Source organism: Thalassophryne amazonica, chromosome 15 (assembly GCF_902500255.1).
Source record: "Thalassophryne amazonica chromosome 15, fThaAma1.1, whole genome shotgun sequence".
NCBI classification, from domain to species: Eukaryota; Metazoa; Chordata; class Actinopteri; order Batrachoidiformes; family Batrachoididae; genus Thalassophryne; species Thalassophryne amazonica.
In genome coordinates this window covers 30,920,247-30,948,149 of record NC_047117.1, presented here as the reverse complement: position 1 = coordinate 30,948,149, position 27,903 = coordinate 30,920,247, and the positions used below count along the sequence as shown (strand labels likewise).

The window sequence follows — 27,903 nt, the reverse complement described above, 5'->3', positions numbered from 1 at the left end:
GACAGTTTAGGTGAGTTTTACTGTACATGGAACTGAACAATAAATTTACCTCTCAAAGCTTTGATGATGATGTCAACTTCCATCCCACATGGCTGACTTTATTTTCGCAAATTTTTCTTCTGTTCGGATCTGAAGGGAATCTGTGCATCTTGAAGTCCTTGCTGTGTCTATTTGTGCCTCCAAATGCACAGCAACCTGGCATTTTCAGTGAATAAATAAATAAAATAGCTGGATTTACATACAGACTGATTAACAGCGAACGCTATTTTGAACCCATGAGTCACGTGACCGATTTCTTTCGGCTCGTCATGTTGCCACACCACTCTCTCAATTAAAGCACACTAGTCAAGGATGGTCACTTTTATGGCCTTTAATTAAGTACACTTTGCTGATAAGGTTTGACAGGTGATGCTTTGAAGATCATGCAGAGACCTGTACATGATACTGGTCCCAGGGTTGCGGGCTTTGAATTGGAGAGATCTGAAAATGGCTGTGCACCGATGGTCTACATCCAACCTGATGGCCCTTGAGAGGTGCTACAAAGAGGAATGGACAAAACTGCCCAAACATACGTAGGTGTGTCAAACTTGTGGCATCATATTCAAAAAGACATGAGCCTGAAATTGCCGCCAAAGGTAGATCAACAAAGTATTGAGGAAAGGCTGTGAATACTTATGTACATGTGATTTCTTACCTTTTTATTTTTAATATCTTTGCAAAAATTTTAAAATAACTTTTTTCATGTTGTCATTTTGGGGCACTGTGAGTAGAATTTTGAAGGGGGTAAAATGAAATACTTTCTGGATGCACTGCATACATGTATTTTTGGAAGTCAGCAATTTTAAATTTTAGGTTTCCATCAAACGTATGCACTTCTTCATTCACATCATTTGCAAGATCAACTGCATATATATTTACCATAGAATCCCTCCAAAATAAACACTTTACCACCATTACAATTAACTGTAATTTTGCAGTATACATCAGAGGTAATGGTATGTCATGATTACAGTTTCAAAACAAAGTACATTTTGGCAGGTTTTTAGAAAACTGAAGTGGACTATGCCATTAAGAATAAATGTTCCCTGATTAAATTATTTTAGTTAACTGTGTGCATAGTAAAACCCACACTGAAACATACCATTGGTGTGATGTCTGCTAAGCGCTCTGATCTGTTGTTTGTCTCAGTGCATTTCTTGATATAAAAATGAGCATCTTCTGCCTTTCCATTGGCCAAGAGCCACCTAGCAGACTCTGGAAGCCACCTAACAGGATAGGCAAGGCAGGTTAGGGCAAGTTTAGTATTTCATGCACATCTCAAACCACATGAATGTACCAGTTCAAAGTACAATACCTCCATGCAAAGACTGACAGTATCAGGGGTGACGTCACTGCTAGTATTAGCATCCTCCACTCATTTACCCAGTATGCAATTCCAACCAGAATCCATGACCCTAAAGTCCAATCCAGGCTTACGATTATACCAGCAAAGGTGCGGTGATCAATGCTGAACCATTCAACATCTACAAAAATAAGTTAGAAAGCCTATATTTTATTCCTCAAAAACACAAACTTTCTTTTTCTTCATCCCTGCAAGTGACATCCCAGTAAAAACTCTCATAATGACAAACATTATGTAAGATGTGGAGAACGCACTCACGACTGCAAACACCATGGATGACAGATAAGCAACCAACAGGAGCAGCAGTCTACCAAACCTGGTTTTGAAAAGAACAGTTTTGAAAGCAATGACTTAAAACAGTAAAACATGGCATAAAGCAACACTGGCCTTACTGGCCACCAGGACCCTGTAAATACACTCAACAAAAATATAAATGCAACACTTTTGGTTTTGCTCCCATTTTGTATGAGATGAACTCAAAGATCTAAAACTTTTTCCACATAGACAATATCACCATTTCCCTCAAATATTGTTCACAAACCAGTCTAAATCTGTGATAGTGAGCACTTCTCCTTTGCTGAGATAATCCATCCCACCTCACAGGTGTGCCATACCAAGATGCTGATTAGACACCATGATTAGTGCACAGGTGTCTGTCCACAATAAAAGGCCACTCTGAAAGGTGCAGTTTTGTTTTATTGGGGGGGGGATACCAGTCAGTATCTGGTGTGACCACCATTTGCCTCATGCAGTGCAACACATCTCCTTCGCATAGAGTTGATCAGGTTGTCAGTTGTGGCCTGTGGAATGTTGGTCCACTCCTCTTCAATGGCTGTGCGAAGTTGCTGGATATTGGCAGGAACTGGTACACGCTGTCGTATACGCTGGTCCAGAGCATCCGAAACATGCTCAATGGGTGACATGTCCGGTGAGTATGCCGGCCATGCAAGAACTGGGACATTTTCAGCTTCCAAGAATTGTGTACAGATCCTTGCAACATGGGGCCGTTCATTATCCTGCTGCAACATGAGGTGATGTTCTTGGATGTATGGCACAACAAAGGGCCTCAGGATCTCGTCACGGTATCTCTGTGCATTCAAAATGTCATCAATAAAATGCACCTGTGTTCTTCGTCCATAACAGACGCCTGCCCATACCATAACCCCACCGCCACCATGGGCCACTCGATCCACAACATTGACATCAGAAAACCGCTCACCCACACGACGCCACACACGCTGTCTGCCATCTGCCCTGAACAGTGTGAACCGGGATTCATCCATGAAGAGAACACCTCTCCAACGTGCCAAACGCCAGCGAATGTGAGCATTTGCCCACTCAAGTCGGTTACGTCGACGAACTGGAGTCAGGTCGAGACCCCGATGAGGACGACGAGCATGCAGATGAGCTTCCCTGAGACAGTTTCTGACAGTTTGTGCAGAAATTCTTTGGTTATGAAAACCGATTGTTTCAGCAGCTGTCCGAGTGGCTGGTCTCAGACGATCTTGGAGGTGGACATGCTGGATGTGGAGGTCCTGGGCTGGTGTGGTTACACGTGGTCTGCGGTTGTGAGGCTGGTTGGATGTACTGCCAAATTCTCTGAAACGCCTTTGGAGACGGCTTATGGTAGAGAAATGAACACTCAATACACGAGCAACAGCTCTGGTTGACATTCCTGCTGTCAGCATGCCAATTGCACGCTCCCTCAAATCTTGCGACATCTGTGGCATTGTGCTGTGTGATAAAACTGCACCTTTCAGAGTGGCCTTTTATTGTGGGCAGTCTAAGGCACAACTGTGCACTAATCATGGTGTCTAATCAGCATCTTGATATGGCACACCTGTGAGGTGGGATGGATTATCTCAGCAAAGGAGAAGTGCTCACTATCACAGATTTAGACTGGTTTATGAACAATATTTGAGGGAAATGGTGATATTGTCTATGTGGAAAAAGTTTTAGATCTTTGAGTTCATCTCATACAAAATGGGAGCAAAACCAAAAGTGTTGCGTTTATATTTTTGTTGAGTGTACAAACAAGGCTTCATAAATCACAAGCCAACAGTAGGCCCACTGCCAACATTTTAATTTAAACTAATACTTGAAGGATTAATTGCAAATGTTAAAAGATGCCAACTTGACCCAAAATAGGAGATTCACTGTTCCTCACCTGTACTGAAAAGAATCCTAAATTTCCGAGCTGAATATGCAGTAGGCTTGATGGAATTTGATCAAGTTTTTGCAGACCCACTCACTGACTCATGACTGACTGCATTAAATATGAATCTTGTTGGACAGAATATTCCATGACGCTTGTCCTCAGTCCAACTTGATGATATATGCCTGATAAAACTGAAGGTCTACATGTCTCCATCTGGGTGGACAGGCGTCATGAAATATTCTGTACTGTGCAAATGTTGACACAAACATTCATCACAAGGTCTTGAACACGTTGTGGTTAGTGGTCCGGATGGGACTGGACCATTACAGGCAATGGACTCAAACGCTGGGAGCAAGGAAGAGAACTGGTTGTAAACAAAAAGAGATTTATTTACAGCAAGGAATAAATGAGGAATTAAAGTGCTGAGCTGGTTAGGCTGCCTGCAGAGCTGAGACAGCGCTCACTTGTAGCGGTGGAAATCTGACAAATCTGGAAAAGGACTTGTACCGTTTGGCCAGACAAAGGGACAGAGCTGGAAAGGATGTACAGCAGGTTAGGGTGGTAAAAGATGGACATGGTGATGTGCTGACAAGTGAGGAGTGTGTGTTGAGAAGGTGGAGGGAATATTTTGAGGAAGTGATGAATGAAGAAAATGAGCAAGAGAAAAGATTGGATGATGTGGTGAGAGTAAGTCAGGAAGTACAAGAGATTAGTAAGGAAGAAGTGAGGGCTGCTATGAAGAGGATGAAGAGTGGAAAGGCCGTTGGTCCAGATGACACTCCAGTGAAGGCATGGAAATGTCTAGGAGAGATGGCAGTGGAGTTTCTAACCAGATTGTTTAATAAAATCTTGGAAAGTGAAATGATGCCTGAGGAGTGGAGACGAAGTGTGCTGCTTCCTATTTTCAAGAACAAGGGTGATGTTTAGAGCTGCAGTAACTACAAAGGTGTAAATATAACTGGTGTCAAAATAAATAGAACACTGCCATGATCTACTGGTGCTAGTGCAAGTTTTGGCCCTTTTTCAGCTGATTTTTCATTTGTGCGAGAATTTTTTGGATCGCCCCGAGTTTCAGGTTAATCGTGCATCCTGCATCGTTTAGTATACATGGAGTAACGAGCTGCATTTAACATCTCACGACCACCTCCAGATCGGCGATCGTATGGTCAGATGACAATCAAACCTGCTTCTGGAAACAGGAGTCCGACGTGTGGTATTTGAATGTACAATGTGTGTGAGAACATAAATCGTGCGCTTTGAACTTTTACACCATGCGGTTCTGTGGTACACTTTGAGCTGGAACCGAGTACAGTGATTGAAAATATTAGCCCAGCTTCAGGGCGAATACTGCCATGAACACTACTGGCCAATATGGCAGTAGAGACCTTGAAAACTTGCCAAAACAAAATTCCAGATAATCTGTGTCTGCTACGTTTAAGATGCATGGAATGTAACAAGTGCAAACACAATAACAACATCTATAAACCCAGAGAATACATTCACAAGAGTTTTAGGCACTGTAGTTTAATGCTGTTGTCCGTGGAGCCTGATCAGTGTCTCAAATGCATTTCTCATGTTGTGAACATACTGAGATTACCCTATCATACCCATAATGCACCTGGACACAGCATGTCCACACTAAAACCTTAAAAATTAGTGCATCACTTTAAAACTAAAACATATATCTGATAATTTCACTTTATAAAACTTCAGACGTGACATTAATTTAAATAACTTGTCCGAAATTAATTTGGTTAAAATTTGAACCACAAGTTAAAAATGTATGCCTCTGGATGACATTGCCCACGTAACAGTATGGGGTTAAGAGAAATTATGTTTTTTTTTGTGACCAGTTCTCTTTTGCCTGCAGAGGTTAGTGCAGTTTCTTCTCGAAGCAGCTCTCCTCTGTTTGCAGAGGATAGAACTACACATCAGCTACAAAACATTTAACAGGTAGGTGCTCAACTGATTTTAAATTTTATAAATGTTTGTAGCTGTTCAGCTTTGTTTACCAGATTAACGGTCTAAAAATTATTGAACAACAATTTATCGGAAGATAATTAGTCCGATAATGGTTTTCAAAGTTATCTGAAAAGATAATCCGATAATGAAATCATTATGTTAAGATTTGTGGCCAGGATCTGAACAGAGTCTGAGATTTCCCAAATGCAAGGCAGACACAACAAATGGTTGAATTTCAAAGAATTCCAGGTTTAATGCAGGAGTGGTGGCAAGATACAAAAATAGTGGAGGAGCAGGAACATCCAAAATACAAAGTTCACTCACACAGGGTGTGGGGAGGTCCAGGGCGTGAGGAAGCTAGGCAAAACTTAGGTAGACAATCTTCCAGGGAGTGCAAAAACCAGAACTGAGTACTTACAAAAAAGGAGCAGTGGACATCAGAAAAGGTGAGCAGTCACTTTAACAACAGAATGATAAGTTGAGTGCTGCATGGACGAACACAAACAACACAGGAATCAGCTACAATGGGAAAACAGCAACAATGGACCAGCAAGGGACAGGTGACAGGCAACACAGGTGAGGTTAAATACAGAGATTGATGAGTGAATTAATTCTAGCTGGAAACTCAGAGAAGGGGTGTGAAGACTAAATTAAGGCACTAGATGTCAGCAGAGAACAGAACATACATGAACGAAGAGTGCAGACATGAAGTGACCCAACATACTAATAACACACAGTGGAAAGATCAAGACACAGGCAACCACAGAAGTGTAGGACATAAACTTGGTTGGAAAGGAAGGTGAGAGAACAGACAGAAAACATAACATGAACAAAGGGCGGGGTCTAACCAGGGCTGACAGCACTGCGCGCTCAGTGAGAAATACGCAGACACAGAGCGCGCACGTGCACCAGGAACAACAGAGAGACAGTTGCATACCAACCGAGACTAAGGGGAGAGAACAGGGAGCTGACAATCTCACATGCACACAGAACATGACGGGAGGCTTTGGAAGACCGGCAGGAGTTGCGCGCGCACACACACACACACCATGCTGACACAGAGGAAGGACGGATAATACGAACACATACACAGCATGACAGAAGAGGAGACTAAGACAAGAAGTGAAGAATGAGCGCCCGAGGAAATCATGTAAAACCGCATGTACACATCCACATGGATGAGGGCCAGCAGGCAAGTCAACGTGGACTAGGAGGGGGGCGTGCCAGAACACATGCGCATGCAGCTGAGCACACTAACAACCAGACATACACACGCACCTACACACACATGACTCCATTCCTTCATCCAAATGACACACCCACAGATTCACAGAGACAGGAGACATGAACAGACAGAGCAAATGCAACAGAAACTTGGACAATGACCATTCAGAAGAAAGGACAGACGGACAAGGAAGGAGACAAAATACAAGACCCCAGAACAACCCAATGGGACCCTAACAGGACCCCATCCCCAACAGCAAGCCCCCAAGTGCCCAAAAACAACCAACGACCCCCCCCCCCCCCCCCAAAAAAAAAAAAAACAGACTACAAGACAAAGACCAGGGGACACGGAACAACCACAGGAAAACCAAACACAGAGCACAAGAACAACCCTACCCCCAAAAAAACCCACAATGGATGGGAGGTGGGCGGAGGATAGGAGGGACCACCCCCAAGCCTGGGCGCACCCAACTGGAAACCTGAAAACGGGAACACATTAGGAAATAGAGAACCCAGAAACCGACCCCCACAGAAAGCAGGGGTTGACACTATGGGAGGAATGCCCCCAAACCAGGGGGTGGCAGCCCAGAGACCTGGAAACAAAGACATGTTAGGAACTACAGAGTCAATAACCCGACCACCATGGAAAGTGGGAGTCTGCGGCTGCCGAAAGTCCCTCTGAAAACCGGAAGGCCGGCCCAAGTTCCCTGAAGAGAAGGGAGGCAGGCTGGAGTTCAGCGGAGAGAAGATGGGCCGGCGGTCATTGAGAGGAGAGCAAGAAGGCCAGCTGATGCTCTGAGGAGAGTAGGGAGGCCTGGACTTTGGCTGGCAAGAGTCTGACAGCATGAATGGAGACCGGCTTGTAGGCCGGCTAAAAGTCATGGTCGTGGTCAAAGACAAACCGTGCGATCCTACTCGATCCACGGTGAAGACTGACAACAAAACGTGCGATCATTCTAATCCAAGGTGGAGACTGACGACAAACCGTGCAACCCTCCTGGATCCACTGTGGAAACTGACGACAAACCGTGCGACCCTCCTGGATCCATAGTAGGGACTGACATTGACTCAGGTGTGTGTCTACTTCTTTCTAACCTGTTTAGAGGTAAGGTGCTTTCAGAAGGAGCACAAACACTCAGTTCATTATTGACATCACCCTCAATCCCCAAACCGACACCAAAACCCAAACCGTCAGGATCGGGGAAGGCTCCTCTCTGAGTCCTTTAGCAGATGATATACCTTTCCTTGTTAGAGATGGGCAAGAGTTTGTTTGGGATAATGAGGTGTCATCAGAACTATGAATCCTTTGTTCATTATTGTCACCAGTATCCATGCAGAGACCCTCACACGTCAAAACTGCACTGCTACAATCAAAATTTTGAGGAGTCAAAATGGAATTTGACCGTTCCTCTCTGACCGAATGGCTTAAGCGTGTGTCTAAGCTACATTGCTTCTGTTAAAGATTTTGTATATATGTTATCACTGTTAAACATTTGTACATTTGTCTTCTTTCTCATGAGAACGGTGTTGTGCTGTTTTGCACTTCACCCTGAGAATGTACGTGTTATTCAACCTTGTTTTAGCTTTGTCTTCTTTCTCATGAGAACGGTGTTGTGCTGTTTTGCACGTGTCTTAACCAAGCCTGAGAATTCAATTTTGTTTTAGCACTCTGGGGTCAATCTGAGCTGGGAATGAAGGGCTGGATGTACTTATTATTATTACACAACTTGTTTTCGCAGCCTCTAACGACTGGGAGTAAGAGAACGTTTTGACTGTTGTGATGTGGTGCTTAGTGTGAAGGAGTGTGAAGGACAGGACACTTCAGGCAGATGCAGAACAGCAACTGCAACAGACGAACGAGATGTGCTGACCTGTGTAAAAGAAAGTGTTCTTCCTTACAGCTGCACTTATTGACGTATGCGTTTATGTTACGGGAAGAAACTTGTCTTGCGTCATCACCCCCACCCTTAGGACAAGTTTTTTGTTTATGTGATGAGGGCGTCTCTTAATAAAAAGAGCGGAAAAGCAGGCCAGACTTTAGTGTAGCCTTGGTGTACAGCCTGACTGCACTCCGCGCGTAAAATTTGACTTTCTGTCTCACTGGTGTTTCTTGACTCTGTTTGTCTTGTTAAAGGTTTTAAAAATGTTTGGAGGAGAAAATACCCAACATTGACTGGGGGCTACGTCCGGGATCTCAACAATACCGGAGGTGTCCGGCGGAGGTCGTCAAGTCCAGACGTAAATCCTTGGCCAAGGTCCGATCGATTGATCGTGTCTGCAATTGTTGACCACCGTTGGCATCGTCTGGTTGACGAGATTTTACCGAAGAAGACAGACAGGAAGTCGAGTCAGTGAGTAAAATTTCTTTGTAAACAGTACTGAGTGAGTGGTGATCAGATCGCATAAAACAGTTAAATTCCGCAAGCGATGATACAGAATCGTCTGTTAATGCAAAGCAGTTAAACTCTGTAAGGAGGGTGCGGACTCCTCTGTTTATATACGCGTACCGGTAGGGGATAAAAGTGATCACATAAAACAGTTCAACTCCGTAAGCGATGATACAGAATCGTCTGTTAATGAAACACAGTTAAACTCTGTAAGGAGGGCGGACTCCTCTACGGTTGCGAGGGACGCACGTAGTTAAATTCCGGAAGGAGGATACAGACTCCTCTGTTTTAATACGTAAAGGAAATCCCGGGTAGAAATACGTGCACTGTAAAAAAGCAGTTAAATTTGGCAGGGACGGCAGAGTCCCCTAATGCAGGACATTAGTTAAATTTCACGGGAGGGCGAGCTCCCCTGGCATAAGAATACGCGTACGATTATTAAAAGTGTTTCTATGTGTAAATAGTGTTTTGTGTAAGTGTAAATAACTGTGTGAAAGTGTAATACTTTGGACAACGTTAGTGACAACCGTGCGTATGGAAGCAGCAGGCAAGTGATTCCGCTTCCTACGGGGAGGTGAAAGGAATCAACCACACGACGGCAAATTAATTGTCACGTCCAAAGAAAGTGTGAAAACTTCAGATTTAGAACACCCTAGGTGTGCCCCCGTCTGAAGTCCAAATTATAACAAGGGATAAAAAATATAATAAAAATGGGGGGTAAGACGTCTAAAAATAAGGAAAATTTATCAACTGACGACTGGAAATTTATGGAAGCAAAAAATCCAAAAGCAACAAAGAAATTGGAGACCTGGATAAATAAACATGACTTTGACAGACGACTGAACCTGATCAGCATACAGAAGCTAAAGAAGGAGTTAGAACAGAAACATAAAGGTGATGAGAAAAAGATGCAGAAAGTAGGGGCAGATTTAGTGGCATTTTGGGAGGAGGAAGCAGAGAACAGACAGAAGGGAGCAGAGAAGCGACGATTAGAGAAAGCAAGGAAAAAGAAAGCTGTAGTTATAAGGCCAAAAACAGAATACAGACCATGTGTAAGACAGTATCCATTGAAACCTGATGCAATTGACGGAATCAGGCCAGTAATAGAGGATTTATTAACAGCAGGAGTAATAGTGCCATGTCCAGATTCACCATGTAACACACCCATATTTCCTGTAAAAAAGGCTCCGCCCTCAGTGGGGTGGAGAATGATTCAAGATCTGCAGGCAGTAAATGCTGCTGTGATTAAAAGAGCACCATGTGTCCCAGATCCACACACCTTGTTAAATTCGCTGAGACCAAATTCTAATAGTTTCTCAGTAATTGACATAAGTAATGCATTTTTCTCTGTGCCAGTACATCCAGATAGTCAATTCTGGTTTGCTTTTACCTTTAAAGGACAACGATATACATTCACCAGATTACCGCAGGGTTACGCAGAGAGCCCAACTATTTATTCTCAAGTCATGTCAGCATGTTTAGCCAATTTCGTTCCACCGGCAGATAGCCAACTATTAGTGTATGTTGATGACATTTTGATTGCCTCTGACACACGAGAAAACTGCATAACTGACACAGTAGCATTATTATGTTTCTTATTTGACAATGGCCACAGAGTGAGTAGAAACAAAGTTCAGTTGTGTAGGGATAAAGTAAAATATTTAGGACATGAGTTATCAGCCACAGGGCGCACGATCCTGTCTGACAGGAAGGAAGCAATTTTGCACGCTCCAAAACCACAAACCAAAAAGCAGATGATGTCATTTCTTGGATTGACAAATTACTGCAGGGCATGGATTCCTTGCTATGCAGAGTTGACTAGTCCACTTTCTGATTTGATGTACAAAGATGATATTTCAATGTCAACCGTGTTGGAATGAAACAAAGATGCTGAGGAAGCCTTTGTAAAAGTAAAACAAACATTAGTGTCATCCACAGTTTTGGAACTACCAGATTATAGTCATTCAAACAGTTGATTGTAAGAATAAGTTCATGACTAGTGTTTTGGTTCAAGTGTATGGCTCAAAATTGAGGCCAGTTGCCTACTACTCATCTAAATTGGATGCAGTAGCAAGTGCTTTACCACCATGTGTACAAGCTGTTGTTGCAGCCTCTATGGCTGTTCAAAGTAGCAGTAATGTTGTTCTATTCCATCAGCTGACATTGAAAGTTCCACATGCAGTCTCTGCACTTCTGTTGCAGACAAACATGAGCCTTTTGTCCCCAGCAAGACATCTTTCGTGCATGTCCTTGCTATTATCACAGCCGCAACTTACGATAGAGCGATGTACAACATTGAATCCCTCCACATTGATACCCTTACCTGAGGATGGTGAGCCGCACAATTGTCTTGATGTAGCAACAGTCTGTACGAAAGCACGCCCAGACCTCCGGGACACACCCATCCCAAACAGTACAATCGTGTATGTGGATGGTTCTTCCACTAAAAATGCTTATGGACAAACGCAATCTGGATATGCTGTCGTCACAAATTCAGAAGTATTAGATTCTGCTTCATTGCCATCGTCATTTTCAGCACAAGCAGCTGAATTAGTTGCTTTAACTGCAGCTTGCTATCTGTTTCAAGGTACGGCCGTATCAATTTATACAGACAGCCAGTACGCTTTCAGCACAGTGCATGTGTTTGCAAAACTGTGGGAGGAGCGTGGAATGGTGACATCATCTGGAAAGCCAGTGACTCATGCCACTCTCCTAACTGCTCTACTGCAAGCTGTGAAGTTGCCTCAACAAATTGCTATATGCAAATGTGCGGCTCACACCAATGGCTCTGACAGTATTTCAAAAGGAAATGATTTTGCTGACAGAGCAGCAAAAGAGGCAGCAGCAGCTTCTTCTATTTTTGTTGTACAGGAAACTACTCCAGATTTGCATTTAGGTCATACACTGCTTGCTGACATGCAACAGCAGGCAAGTGACAGAGAAAAACAAATGTGGATAGCTAAAGGAGCTACGTATGCAAATGACTTGTACGTATGACCACAAAAGAAACCCATATTGCCAAAAAAATATGTTTAAATGGGCAGCTATTATGAGCCATGGCGTGACGCATGTCTCATCAGGGGGTATGATATCGCAATTGCAATCTATTTTTTGTCTTTATGGGTTCGATGCATATGCAAAACAGCATTGTAGAGCATGCATGACATGTGCAAAACACAACTCACAAAGCAATTTGAGACCCCAAAGAGGCAAATTTCCAACACCACAATATCCCTTTCAAGTGATTCATATGGATTATATACAGCTGAGTAAACATGAAGGGAAGGAATTTTGTTTAGTCATAATTGATGCCTTCTCAAAATGGGTAGAATTGTTCCCTACAAAACATGCAGATGCACTTACAGTGGCTAAGGCATTGTGCAAAGACATCATTCCACGATTTGGAATACCAGAAACAGTCTATTCAGATAATGGAGCGCATTTTGTTAATACAATAGTGCAATACGTAGGAGAAGCGCTACAGGTCAATCTCAAAAATCATTGTGCTTATCATCCACAAAGCGCCGGATTAGTGGAAAGGATGAATGGAACAGTAAAAAACAGACTTAGAAAGACAATGGAGGAAACAGGCAGACCATGGACGCATTGTGTAGATTTGGTAAAAATGTATATAAACATAACTAGTACCATGGGGTTGACACCGTATGAAACATTGTTTGGCAGAAAATATCGATTGCCATATTATGGACAAATTTGGGATGTACCTGAGGAAGCCAATTTGGCGGATTACATGAGAAAAATGTTAGAAGGACAACGAGGGAGAGTTCCAAACACTGATGATCCCATTTCTCCACAGGAGGACCCTAAAGTGGTACCTGGAGACTGGGTGTTGATAAGAAGCATCAAGAGAAAACACTGGCATTCACCTAAATGGGAAGGGCCCTATCAAGTACTACTCACAACACCCACAGCCTTGAAAATTGGGGAAAGAAGTACATGGATTCATTTGACTCACTGTAAGAAAGTCATTTCTGCAGACACAGACAAACAGTAAGAACAGTAGGACAAGACTAGTAATAGTGTGTGAGCTTGGTGTTAAGATCCAGGTTAGACACGAAAGCTAGCAGAAGACATTAAGAAGCCACTGTTCTGAACATAGGTGTGCTGTAGTGTGCAGAAATGGCGAAAGAAAAAAATAAAAAGAACGAGGGTTTCTGGACCCCATGGACAGTCCTTGTTATGCTACTTTTCTTTTTTGAATTGGGATTATTATTAAAAGCCATGAGAACGGGACATGATAATAAGGATCACATCCGCAGATTGCAGAGACCAAAAAGAAGTAACGAAGACCCCAGTCCGATAATAAATGCCACAGTACATAGCTGTGATGGGAATAATGCGTACCGATTTGGTGTACAAGCCTGCATTCCTAGAAATACTTCTGTGATCATCTCTGTACCATATAGTGGTCTTACCCATGGAATGCCGGATGGTGACAGAGGGACTAATTACGGAAATAGTTTCTCATGGTATATGACCAACGATCAACAAGATAGGAGATGGGAAACGTTGGTAGCCGATGAATGGAGTAGATGGACACCAAGATGGGCACAAACCGAGTGGGCTAAGTACCAGAGTCAAATTCTCAAAATGTATCAAACAGATGATAAGCTGTCTATAGTGGTGAATACCACAGAAAAAGGAACCATATTCCCACCTGATATAGAGGGAGACTGTTGGTTGTTCCTCCTTTGGGTATACAAACAAGGAAAAGATCCGTATTTCCATTTCTTCCTCTGTGAAACAGATAGAGTACAGCAACCAATATTGACCGAATTAAGTACGTCAAAGGGGGTGTCCATACAAGCAAAGGGGGTGTCCATACAAGCAAAGGGGGTGTCTGTACAAGGCACAAAAGACATGAAGGCAGATGACTGGTTCCTAGTAACTACAGGAATTAGTGGACAAAATAACAATTGGCTTTTAATGGCAGAACAAGCAGGACTAGCAGCAAAGAAGGACTGTGTTGTATGTATGGGACCCAGACCTATATTACACGTAATACCGGCAGGATTACCCAAAGACTGTCTACTGACTGCTATGACACAGACATACATTGCGGCAAACAACAATTGTTCTAAGTGGGACAAGATCTATCCAGTGACCAAACTGACTAAGATTAAACCTTTATTCTCAAGCAAAGTTGGGCATGCTAACCATACATGTGTACACTTGACAGGGACAAGTAAGACTTTGGGTAGCTTAAACCACACCGCCTGGTGTAAGAATGTGGTCCATAGTACTCCCACATTCAAACCTGTCGGGAGGAGTGACGTATGGTGGTGGTGTGGTGATAACAGAATCTTTGACAGACTGCCACGAAATGTGTCAGGTTATTGTGCATTAATATCATTATTGTTACCAGTTAAAGCCATACCCATGACCCCCGAAGACGTTACGACATATGCAGCCTCTCTTATTCCTGAAGATTGGCAGAAAGGCATAGCCAGACATAGAGTAAAAAGAGAGTGGAAAGGAGTAGGAAATCCAACATATATTGACGCAATAGGAGTCCCCAGAGGAGTGCCTGACGAGTATAAACTGGTTGATCAAATAGCAGCTGGATTCGAATCTTCCATCTGTTGGTGGTGTTCAATTAATAAAAACATGGACAGAATAAACTACATCCACTACAATGTGCAGAAATTAGGAAATTGGACTGAGGAAGGATTTAAGGCTGTCCATTCACAGTTAGAAGCCACGTCCCTTATGGCCTTCCAGAATCGTATTGCTCTGGATATGTTGTTGGCAGAGAAAGGAGGTGTTTGTGCCATGTTCGGAGAACAATGCTGCACATTCATTCCCAACAACACGGCTGCAGACGGCAGTCTCACTCAAGCCATTGACGGGCTGAGGATGTTGAACAGGAAGATGAAAGAGCACAGTGGAGTAAACACCGAAGGCTGGGATTGGTGGCTGGAAGGGATGGGAAAATGGAGGTCTTTGATTTCTTCACTATTAGTGTCTATAGCAGTATTTGCTGCAATTCTAACATTGTGTGGATGTTGTTGTATTCCATGTCTCCGAGGCCTTGTAAATAGAATGATAACCACAGCAATAAGTCCAGGACCAGGAGGGGGTCCAGCATCATATCCACTTCTGGGGACAGATGACGACAAGGAGGACGATGGCTCTCCTGACCTGTACCCAGACCAATGGAAGTATGATGACCCAGACACCGATGATGGTGACAATGATGACATCACCTCTGGGGTGTAAGCCTATAGAGAAAACATACCATGATGAACCTCTTAGTGAAAATCTCAAAAAGAAGTGCTAAGCTGAGTGATGCCTACTGTATGTTTAACAGGCGATAAACAGGAGGGGAATGTTAAAGATTTTGTATATATGTTATCACTGTTAAACATTTGTACATTTGTCTTCTTTCTCATGAGAACGGTGTTGTGCTGTTTTGCACTTCACCCTGAGAATGTACGTGTTATTCAACCTTGTTTTAGCTTTGTCTTCTTTCTCATGAGAACGGTGTTGTGCTGTTTTGCACCTGTCTTAACCAAGCCTGAGAATTCAATTTTGTTTTAGCACTCTGGGGTCAATCTGAGCTGGGAATGAAGGGCTGGATGTACTTATTATTATAATATAACTTTGTTTTCGCAGCCTCTAACGACTGGGAGTAAGAGAACGTTTTGACTGTTGTGATGTGGTGCTTAGTGTGAAGGAGTGTGAAGGACAGGACACTTCAGGCAGATGCAGAACAGCAACTGCAACAGACGAACGAGATGTGCTGACCTGTGTAAAAGAAAGTGTTCTTCCTTACAGCTGCACTTATTGACGTATGCGTTTATGTTACGGGAAGAAACTTGTCTTGCGTCATCACCCCCACCCTTAGGACAAGTTTTTTGTTTATGTGATGAGGGCGTCTCTTAATAAAAAGAGCGGAAAAGCAGGCCAGACTTTAGTGTAGCCTTGGTGTACAGCCTGACTGCACTCCGCGCGTAAAATTTGACTTTCTGTCTCACTGGTGTTTCTTGACTCTGTTTGTCTTGTTAAAGGTTTTAAAAATGTTTGGAGGAGAAAATACCCAACAGCTTCACTCTGGATTCTACGTGGATCGGAACACTTGAGTCTCCATCAGGGTGAGTAACAACAGACCGCTCCTCTTTCCATGACAAAAACTCCTGTAACAGTGGAATGTGCTGTTCATTTCTAAACTGGACGCTGTCTTGATCCGGTATGTCGTCTGACTAGCACAGGAATTGTGAAAAGACGTGGACATCAGCACTTTTTCAGCACATTGAGACAAACGTGCGGAGGAGTTCCGCGCGTCGCGGTGGCGCATGGCGCAAAGCAACGCCGTGATTAAGCCTCACAGGACATGTTGGGGCATGTGCAGCTCATGCTCAATTTCTCGAATAATCACACGACTGAAAAGCAACCGACAGCCATATGAAATCCACCTGAAAGCCGTCCTGAGAGACCAACACGGAGGTGGTTTTGTGCCGCGTAATGAATGGCTCTGTGGCGCGTCCCTCCACTTTTCTTTCCATGAAAAAACCTCCTGTAACAGTGGAATGTGCCGAAAAAGTGCTGATGTGCATGCCTTCTGCCTTTTTGTGAAAGTCAGACGACGTCCCGTATCAACAAAACCTTCACGTTGGAAATGATCTGGTTGTTTCAGTGGGGTTTGACCCTGTTGATCGGTGCTCGGAGCGCGGCACGGTCTCAGCAGTTGTGGGCAGTCTTTAAACCGTCTGGATCACTCCTTAATCTGTGTAATCCCCATAAAATCGTCCCCGAAAGCCATATTCATTTTCCGAACAGTGTCCACCTGGAGGTCTCTCACAGTTTCTGGAAAAAAATTGATGCAGCAAAGCTCCAAATCGTTCAGACATTTATTCGCAATAAAAAAAAAACGACGAGAGGTGTGGACCAGTGCTCACACAAAGCCTGCTCACAGGCGAATGACGCAACCGACAGGCGTGAAAAAACTCACGCATGCTCACGAAGGTTCAAGCTTGGCTGATGCAATCACATGTGATTCAAATCCATATGGTTTTTGAAAAAAATAAAAAGGTCCGATACTTTTATGTATACATATATATATATGTATACATATTGCATATACACATATACATACACATGAAGACTAAATTAAGGCACTAGATGGCGGCAGAGAACAGAACATACATGAATGAAGAGTGCAGACATGAAGTGCCCCAACATACTAATAACACACAGTGGAAAGACCAAGACACACACAACCACAGGAGTGTAGGACATAAACTTGGTTGGAAAGGAAGGTGAAAGAACAGAGACAAAACGTAACGTGAACAAAGGGTGGGGTCTAACCAGGGCTGACAGCACTGTGCGCTCAGTGAGAAATACCCAGACACAGAGTGCGCAGGTGCACCAGGAACAACAGAGAGACAGTTGCAGACCAACCGAGACTAAGGGGAGAAAACAGGAGCTGACAATCTCACATGCACACAGAACATGACGGGAGACTGTGGAAGACCGGCAGGTGTTGCACACACACACACACACACACACCATGCCGACACAGAGGAAGGAGGGATAATACAAACACATACACAGCATGACAGAAGAGGAGACTAAGACAAGAAGTGAGGAATGAGCGCCCGAGGAAATCATGTAAAACCGCATTCACACACACTGATGTATACATCCACATGGACGAGGGCCAGCAGGCAAGTCAACGTGGACTGGGGGGGGGGGGGGGGGGGTGCCAGAACACATTTGCATGCAGCTGAGCACACTAACAACCAGACGTGCACACACCTACACACACACGACTCCATCCTTCATCCAAATGACACACCCACAGATTCACAGAGACAGGAGACATGAACAGACAGACAGAGCAAATACAACAGAAACTTGGACACTGACCATTCAAAAGACAGGACAGACGGACAAGGAAGGAGACAAAATACAAGACCCCAAAAACAACCCGATGGGACCCTATTATCTTCGATAATTATCAGTTATCGCATTATTGGAACTGTGCCCACCACTGAGAAAGAGCACTACAGATGCAATATTTGCTCTGAGAATACTGTTGGAGAAGTAGAGAGAAGGCCAGAAAGAGTTACATTGTGTGTTTTTGGACTGACAAAAATCTTATGATAGGGTGCCAAGAGAAGAGCTGTGGTATTGTATGAGGAAGTCTGGAGTGGCAGAGAAGTATGTTAGGGTAGTGCAGGACATGTACAAGAACAGTGTGACAGTGGTGAGATGCGCAGTAGGAATGACAGACTCATTCAAGGTGGAGGTGGGATTACACCATGGATCAGCTCTGAGTCCTTTCTTGTTTGCAATGGTGATGGACAGGTTGACGGATGAGATCAGATAGGAGTCTATGGACTATGATGTTTGCAGATGACACTGTGATCTGTAGTGAGAGTAGAGAGCAAGTTGAGTCAAGTCTGGAGAGATGGAGATATGCTCTGGAGAGCAGGGGAATGAAAGTCAGTAGGAGCAAGACTGAGTACATGTGTGTGAATGAGAGGGAGCCCAGTGGAATAGTGTGGTTACAAGGAGTAGAAGTGGTGAAAGTAGATAAGTGTAAATAGTTGGAGTAAAGAAGAGAGGTGAAGAAGAGAGTGCAGGCAGGGTGGAGTGGGTGGAGATAGATGGCATGAGTGAGTTATGACTGAATAATATTAGCAAGAGTGAAGGGGAAACTTTACAAGACAGTAGTTGTGACCAGCTATGTTTTATGACTTAGAGACAGTGGCACTAACAAAAAGACAGGCGGCAGAGCTGGCGGTGGCAGGGCTGAAGATGTTGAGATTCTCTTTGGAGTGACAAGAATGGACAGGATTAGGAATGAACATATCAGAGGGACAGCTCAGCTGGGATAGTTTGGAGACAAAGTTAGAGGCGCGAGATTGAAATGGTTTAGACGTGCAGAGGAGGGACACAGGGTATATAGGGAGAAGGATGCTGAGGATGGTGCCACCAGGCAGGAGGAGAAGAGGGAGGGCAATGAGGAGGTTTATGGATGTGCTGAGAGAGGACATGCAGGTGGTTGGTGTGACAGAGGAGGATTCAGAGGACAGGGTGAGATAGAAATAATTGATCTGCTGTGGCGACCCCTAATGGGAGCAGCTGAAAGCAAAAGAAGAAGAAGAGAAGGCATGCACTAGAGCATGCATGCCTTCTCTTCTTCTTCTTCTGTGGGATGTGCTGTGGGTGTATGGAGTGAGGGGATCCCTTCTCGGGGCCATCCAGTCTCTGTACTCACGCAGCGAGAGCTGTGTTTGGGTGCTCGGCAGTAAGTCGGACTCGTTTCCGGTAGGGGTTGGCCTCCACCAGGGCTATGCCTTGTCACCAATCCTGTTTGTGACATTCATGGACAGGATATTGAGGTGTGGTTGGGGGGAGGAGGGTTTCCAGTTTGGTGGGCTCAGGGTCTCATCACTGCTTTTTGCAGATGATGTGATCCTGTTGGCTTCTTCGGGCAGTGACCTCCAACACTCACTGGATCAGTTCACAGCTGAGTGTGAAGCTGCTGGCATGAGAATCAGCACCTCTAAATCTGAGGCCATGGTTCTCAACAGGAAACTGATGGATTGCTTACTCCGGGTAGGGAATACGGTCTTGCCCCAAGTGAAGGAGTTCAAGTACCTCGGGGTCTTGTTCACAAGTGAGGGGACAATCGAGTGTGAGATTGGCCCGAGAATCAGTGCAGCAGGGGTGGTGTTGCATTCGGTCTTCCATACTGTTGTGATGAAAAGGGCGCTCTCAATCTACTGGTCAGTCTTCGTTCCTACTCTCACCTATGGTCATGAGGGTTGGGTCATGACCGAAAGAACTAGATCACGGATACAAGCGGCTGAAATGGGCTTCCTTAGGAGGGTGGCTGGTGTCTCCCTTTGAGATTGGGTGAGAAGTTCGGTCATCTGTGGGGTACTTGGAGTAGAGCTGCTGCTACCTTCGCGTTGAAAGGAGCCAGCTAATGTGGTTCATGCATCTTGTAAGGGGCATCTGAGCACCTCCCTAGGGAGGTGTTCCAGGCACATCCTTTTAGGAGGAGACCCCGGGGAAGACCCAGGACTAGGTGGAGAGATTATATCCCCGCACTGGCCTGGGAATGCCTTGGGATCCCCCAGTCAGAGGTGGTCAATGTGGCACGGGAAAGGGAAGTTGGGGGTCCTCTGCTGGAGCTTTTGCCCCTGAGACCCCATCTCGGATAAGCAGTTGAAGATGAGTGATGAGTATCACATTTATTACAGCCTCTGAAATAAAAATGAAGAAATACCATTGAGTAATTGCATTTTCTCCAGTCAAAGCCTATTTTTCACCAATGCTTTAATGTTTTATGTAACTATTTTATTTTTATGTAGTGTGTAAGTGTTCTTTATTATGCTGAGCAGGAACTCAGTTCTGTTTATGTTATGTTAAATGTTTGCTACCTGACTCCTCCTGGTGACGGTTGCTGGTGCTGTCTGTGAGCCCTCAGGTCAGAGTGTTGCACCATTTCCTGTCTTTGATCATTTATTTGCTGTTGAGTTCCTGTACTCATTGTAGTCTGGTTTTATTGTTTATTTTTATCATGTTGCATTTCTTTTTCATCAGTACTATGCCTTCCTTTTTTATTTTGGTATCTGACGGTTCTTGTTTGAGTTAACTTTCTTCCTGTGTGATTGCCCAGCTGTCAGTAATATCCCACACCGGTCAGTGATTTGTTGATTAATTCCTCCATGTACTTAAGCCTGAGTTTGTCCCATGTTTGTTGCTGGATCCTTAATGTTGGCTGTGGTAATCTTTGTCTGTTACTTCAAGTAGGTGTGAGTATTTTGATCTGTAATGTCTTCTTTAGTGTTGTCAGGATTAAGAAGTTTCAGGTAATAGTACAAATTTGTCTTTACCCCTTGTGGTTTTTGCTTTTGTTGCATGTTTACTCCCAAATTGTTTTTCATCTTCCCTGGATTTGTTGGACTTTTTTTCCACTTCTGTAAATAAATCACAGTTGGCATTTAACACAATTCGTGTGGCTACTCCCAATTATTGGGTTCAATCAGACTTTTCCTTGGTAAAAATCATAATAGGACTATGTCAAAAGTACTGCACAGATTCTCACCAAATATGCACTACAAATACATAATAGGTCATGGAAGACTCCATTAAATTTTGGAGGTGCTGTTCAGGATTATGTTAAAACTACTTCATGGATTCTCACCAAATTTGCACCACAGATAGATCTACCACAGATAAATATTAGGCTCAGTTGAAATATAGAGGCAATTCGGATCCAAATTCTGACTCAGGAGTTCACTTTATAGGCTTTTAAGGATTATGCCAAAACTACTTCACAGACTCTTATATAGTTGTGCTCAAAAGTTTACATACCATTTTTCAGAGAATATGAATAACACAAACTTTTGTTCACGCATGGTCAGTGGTTGTGTGAAGCCATTTATTGTCAAACAACTGTGTTTACTCTTTTTAAATCCGAATGACAACAGAAACTAACCAAATGATCCAGGTCAGAAGTTTACATACCCTGGTGATTTTTGCCTGATAACATGCACACATGTTGACACAAATGGGTTTGAATGGCTACAAAAGGTAATCATCCCCACCTGTGATCTGTTTGTTTGTAATCAGTGTGTGTATAAAACATCAGTAACTTTCTAAGCTCCTGACCCAGACCCTTGCATCTTTCATCCATTGCTGCACTGATGTTTCTGGGTTTTGAGTCATAGGGAAAGCAAAATAATTGTCAAAGAAAAGGTAATTGAACTGTATAAAATGGGAGAAGGATATAAAAAATATATCCAAGGGAATGAGAATGCCAATCAGCAGTGTTCAAACTCTAAGTGGAAAACGAGAGATTCTGTTGAAACCAAACCACGATCAGGTAGAAGAACAAAAATCTCAGCTGTCAGGAAAATTGTTCAGTATGCAAAGAAAACCCACAGATAACTTGAGCTGAAATATAGGACTTTGGGGGAAAAAAGTGATGTGGCTCATGATGCACAATAGAAGGCACTTGAAGAAAAATGGGCTGCATGGTTGAGTCGCCAGAAAAACCATTACTATGCAGATGCCATAAAGTATCCTGCTTACAGTATGCCAAACACCACAGAAAACAAAGTCGTTTGGAGTGAAGAGACAAAATTCAAAAAAATGTAGCCACAAGGTTTAACATTTAAGAAATACTGTAGATGATAAACTGTATGATGAAAGGTACACCCATCCACGGAGGTGGCTTGCTGATATTTTGGGGATGTGTGAGCTACAAAGGCACAGTAAATGGTCAAAATTGATGGCAAGAAGAATGCAACATGTTATCAGAAAATACTAGAGCAAAATTTGCACCCATCAGCCTGGAAGCTTCCAACATGACAACGATCCAAAATACAAGACCAAGTCGACCTGTCATTGGCTACAGCAAAATAAAGTGAAGGTTCTGGAGTGGTCAGGAGACATCATTATCATTGAGCCACTCTGGGGAGATCTCAAATATGCATTTAATACAAGACAGTCCAGAAATTTTCAGGAACTGGAGGCTTTTTGCCAATAAGAATGGGCAGCTTTAACATCAGCGAAAAAAGAGCCTTGTGCACAACAACCACAAAAGACTCCAAGCTGTCATTGATGTTAAAGTGGGCAATACAAGGTATTAAGAACTGGGGTATGTAAACTTTTGTTCAGGGTTATTTGGTTCGTTTTTGTTGGCATTATGACCCTAACCCAGCAACCCTAACCCAGCAAACACTTCCTGGCTTAAATCTATACATCAGCTTCTCACCCTGCAGGCACGGAACAACTCAGTTCAAATCTCCACTGCAGCAGAAGCTGATTAGACAATTAGCATAACGTGACAGCTCAATAACACAAGGTGTGAGGGACACCAAATCCACTGTCATTACTTCATAAAAGTCACCAAAACCAAATTACCTCAGGAAGTGTGCTGAAGAGCGTGAGACCTCACCCAATCCTCCTTCACAGACTGTGGCGTCAAACCTGGAGCGGTCTCTGCGTCTGTGGTGGTGAGATTGTTCTCCTGACGTCGATCTCCCACGTCTGCTCACAAGGTCAAATCTCTGGCAATCACACACTGTGCATTCAAGGTTTAAATGCAACAATCTCTGATTAAGACAAAATACACCACAGCTGTGAGTCCTGATGACCTGCATGTGAAAACAAGCCTCAGGTGTTCAGGGTGAGGTCCTAATGCTCAGCCACTCAGTCCTGACTGCATACCACCTGGTGGGAGAAACAGAAAACAAAAACCAAGCCAGCCAAACACCCCAGCCCACAACAGGCACTTTTACCCAGAATGCTTTGCGGTCTGTGTTTGTTACAAAACCTCAGAATTAGTGCATTATTCAACATTAAAATATATAATGTTACATTTTAACTTTGTACAAATGACAGAATTGACATTAATGGAGTTATTCTATCAGTATTTTCACAAAACCATAAGTTAGTATGACTTTATTTTTCAAGACCTCCACCTGACCGGAGCATTATGATTAGTAGAGAGCTGATTTTGTGGGTGCTCTCAGGATTTGTCTGTGCAGCTTCCTACAGGGGGCAGTATGGTCAAACATGGAAATACTGGCTCATTCTTTGGGTCTTTTGTCGCGTTTGATGCTTTCAAAAACGATCGTGTTAAAAGTCAATTTCAGCTTCTTAATAATTGTAAATGTACCAGAAAAAACACTGGAATTTATCGATTATCTGTAACTTCCGATAGATACATTTTTATGCTGTTGTTTTTAGCAGGAATAAACCATAAAATAGGGTAATAAATTATGTGGAATGGATAGAAATTCACCTTAAAAGGTTTATATTGTGAATTGAACAGTCATACCGTCAAGGCATAAATAATTGCGCTGTTGTTTTAACAGAAATTGACCATAAAATAGGACAATAAATGCTGTGGAATGGATAGTATTTCACTTAAAAAGCAACAGGGTTACACTGTGAAATGTACAGCTATACCATGAGCCTATATACAATTTCACTGTTATTTTAACAGTAACTCATCTTTATTGGAACATTTTCAAACTGTTGTTTTTACAAGTGTTAATATACCTTACCGTGAAGCCATATACAATATCACTGTATTTTTTACAGTGAAAAAATGGCAACCACAGCTGCCAGTTTTTCACCGTAAATTTGACAAGATTTTTTTTTACAGTGTATGATTGTCATCCTTTGTGTATTCGAAGTGGTCCTGGTGTTTACTGTTTTCTGTGAGGTGCTTCCTTTTGCCGGCAAAATAAAAACTTTTGCTTTGAGACTTGATTCTGTAACTTTTCTGGACATGTTTAAGAGGATATTTTTAATAATTGAGCACAGCTGAAACACCTAGACTCTGGTCTGGTGATCAGGGACTTTGTCAAGTCTCCACCACACATGTACTTACAGGATTACTGAAATCTTACAGTCTGTGGTAAATTCCATTAGACATGCCCTGCTGAACTTCAAACTGTATTTTGCAAACAAATAATGCACCACACCAAATAATGCACCAGTATTTAACGTCAAAAGTAACTGTACTTTTTACATGTTTTTTTACAACTGCTAAATGCTCTGCATTTATATGGAACATTGAGTGAGGCCAAAGGCTAATGCTCCCCAGTCACTGAAAAAAAAAAGTCTGAAGGACCTAATTGAGATGGTGAGTAAATTCCAGGCATGTGAGACACAGATAAAGAAAAATACTTCATAAAAAAGCAGGAGAGGCACAAAGAAGTGTTATTTACTTTTCACACACAACACAGAGAATGACAGAAGAGATCAAATGCAAGACACTTTTTCACTCATGGTCACAAAATAACTACACGACTTGAACTAGATAAACACAAATCTATAACACTGAACAATACTGCTAAACCAACATGTACTACGATACCAAAAATAAAAAACCCAAACCCCGAACTCCCATAATGCATTGCAGCAGCACAACAATTCAGAATTGGCTCACCCGTGTTGCGTTCAATGCGACCGGTAAAATCTACACCTCATCACGAGCTTCCCCACCGCAGAAAACACAAGTTTTGTTTTTACATAAAAATGCAGCAACAACTGTCTTTTCACTTTAAAAAACTAAAGATTTGTATGTACACACTGTCTTTAAAGCAGACACACTGTCAATTGCTGCTGCAATGTATTATGGGAGTTTGGGGTTTGGGTTTTTTTAATTGTTGTGAAGCAACTGTCATGTTGGTTTAACAGTGTTGTTAGTGTTACAGGTTTGTTGTGTTTTTGTAGTTCAAGTAGTGTAGTCCATTTGGTGAAGAGTTATGTTGTGACCATGAGTGAAAAGTGCTTTGCATTTCATGTCTTCTGCTCATTTTTCCACAAAGCTTGCCACAGTGTATAACATAGAGATAAACTGTGTCTTGTGATAAATATGATGACAGTGTTTGGGGTCTAATTTTTTAATTTTTCTTTGTTTGTTCTGGATTTGTGATTGCCTTTGAATTTACTCAGAAGCCCCTGCAGTGCTTAAACTCAAAACTGGCTTATCAGTAGCTGACAGTGTACAGAGTCAATACTAAAAGTTAGTGGTTAGCTGTAACTTCCACTACATTTTTTTTTTTTAGCAGTTTATTGGTTTAGCGTTACAAAAGTTAACTTTTCAGTTAGCGGATTTGCGGTTATCTAAGCTAACTTTTCAGATAGCTGTGCCCACCACTGGTATTCATCTAACTTTTCATTGTTGTAACAAACTCTATGCTCTCAGTGTTCATTTGGGAATTTAAAGTTTGAAATTGAAGCATCTCAACTTCTCAAATTTATAGCAGTGGACAAGTAACAAATTTCAGGATGTATTATGTATTTTTCATCTGTTTCTTTAGCATCTCTTACCTGTCACTGAGATATCCAAATAAAGGTGCACCCAACATAACACCAATAAAAAAAAAACGGTGGCTGTTGCTTTATTCATGCTTTTTCTGCTGCACACGAGATCCCACTGGAAAAAAGTATTTTACAGTCATTTTTTCACTGTTGTATTAATTACGAGGGCTGTCAATAAAGTATAGGTCCTTTTAATTTTTTTCAAAAACTATATGGATTTCATTCATACGTCAGACATGCTTGAACCCTCGTGCGCATGCGTGAGTTTTTCCATGCCTGTCAGTGACGTCATCCGCCTGTGAGCACTCCTTGTGGGCGGAGTCCTCCAGCCCGTCGTCGGAATTCCTTTGTCTGAGAAGTTGTCTGGCGCTTTGTTTGATCAAAATTTTTTCTAAACCTGTGAGACACATTGAAGTGGACACGGTTCGAAAAATTAAGCTAGTTTTCAGTGAAAATTTTAACGGCTGATGAGAGATTTTGAGGTGATACTGTCGCTTTAAGGACTTCCCACAGTGCGAGACGTCGCGCAGCGCTCTCAGGCGCCATCGTCAGCCTGTTTCAAGCTGAAAACCTCCACATTTCAGGCTCTATTGATCCAGGACGTCGTGAGAGAACAGAGAAGTTTCAGAAGAAGTCGGTTTCAGCATTTTATCCGGATATTCCACTGTTAAAGGAGATTTTTTTTTATGAAAGACGTGCGGACGGGTCCGCGCGTCGGGACGCAGCCGGCACGGTGCGGCGGCACAGGAAAAACACCTCCGTGTTGATAACCATTTGTAAAATCCAGGCGGCTTTTGATGGCTTTCAGTGGAGTGAGTATATGAGAAATTGTTTAACAGCTGGACATGTTCCAACTTGTCCTTAAGGCTTCCAACGGAGGTGTTTTTCCTGTGGCGGAGCATCGCGGCGGCTGCGAGCCGACGCTGCAATCCGTCCGCACGTCTTTCATTAAAAAAATCTCCTTTAACAGTGGAATATCCGGATAAAATGCTGAAACCGACTTCTTCTGAAACTTCTCTGTTCTCTCACGACGTCCTGGATCAACAGAGCCTGAAATGTGGAGGTTTTCAGCTTGAAACAGGCTGACGACGGCGCCTGAGAGCGCTGCGCGACGTCTCGCACTGTGGGAAGTCCTTAAAGCGACAGTGTCACCTCAAAATCTCTCATCAGCCGTTAAAATTTTCACTGAAAACCAGCTTAATTTTTCGAACCGTGTCCACTTCGATGTGTCTCACAGGTTTAGAAAAAATTTTGATCAAACAAAGCGCCAGTCTCTCAGCAACTTCTCAGACAAAGGAATTCCGACGAGGGGCTGGACGACTCCTCCCACAAGGAGTGCTCACAGGCGAATGATGTCACCGACAGGCGTGGAAAAACTCACGCATGCGCACGAGGGTTCAAGCATGTCTGACGCAAAAACATATGAATGAAATCCATATAGTTTAAAAAAAAAAATAAAAAGGACCTATACTTTATTGACAGACCTCGTATACTGATGATAAGCAACATCTTGGTATAATAAATAAGCTGTTAAAGAAATAAATGTTTGTTGAGAGAAACTCACCTCTGTTGCCAAAGTAGATTTAAAGGCGCTGTTGTCATATACCCATCCACTCTGACACGGAACTATTTCAGCGCTGTCACAGCTGTTTGAGCCTGACAGATGATGATATTGTGGCTTTGAATACATAGTACAGTAGCTCGGAGTTCCGTCTGGATCTGCTGGAATACAGACAGACACTTTCTGCTCTTGAGTTAAATTCCTAAAGATGTTTCCATTTTCCAGAAGGCTGAGGTCACAGTGGTGCGGCAGTACAGCCGCCATAAAGTTATTCAGTAGAAAGTTGCATGGCAGTGTGATTCGAGAGAGTACCTGAATCAAGATTAGCTGAATTTGGAATTTCCCAAAAACCATTAATTTCTGAAAGTATGTTATCAAAGTTCAT

General features: G+C 42.9%; 1 pseudogene; it reads right to left on the bottom strand.

Annotated features, from left to right (window-relative positions):
* Positions 1–986: 986 nt before the first annotated feature.
* On the bottom strand, positions 987–27,903 carry LOC117526121 (annotated as a pseudogene).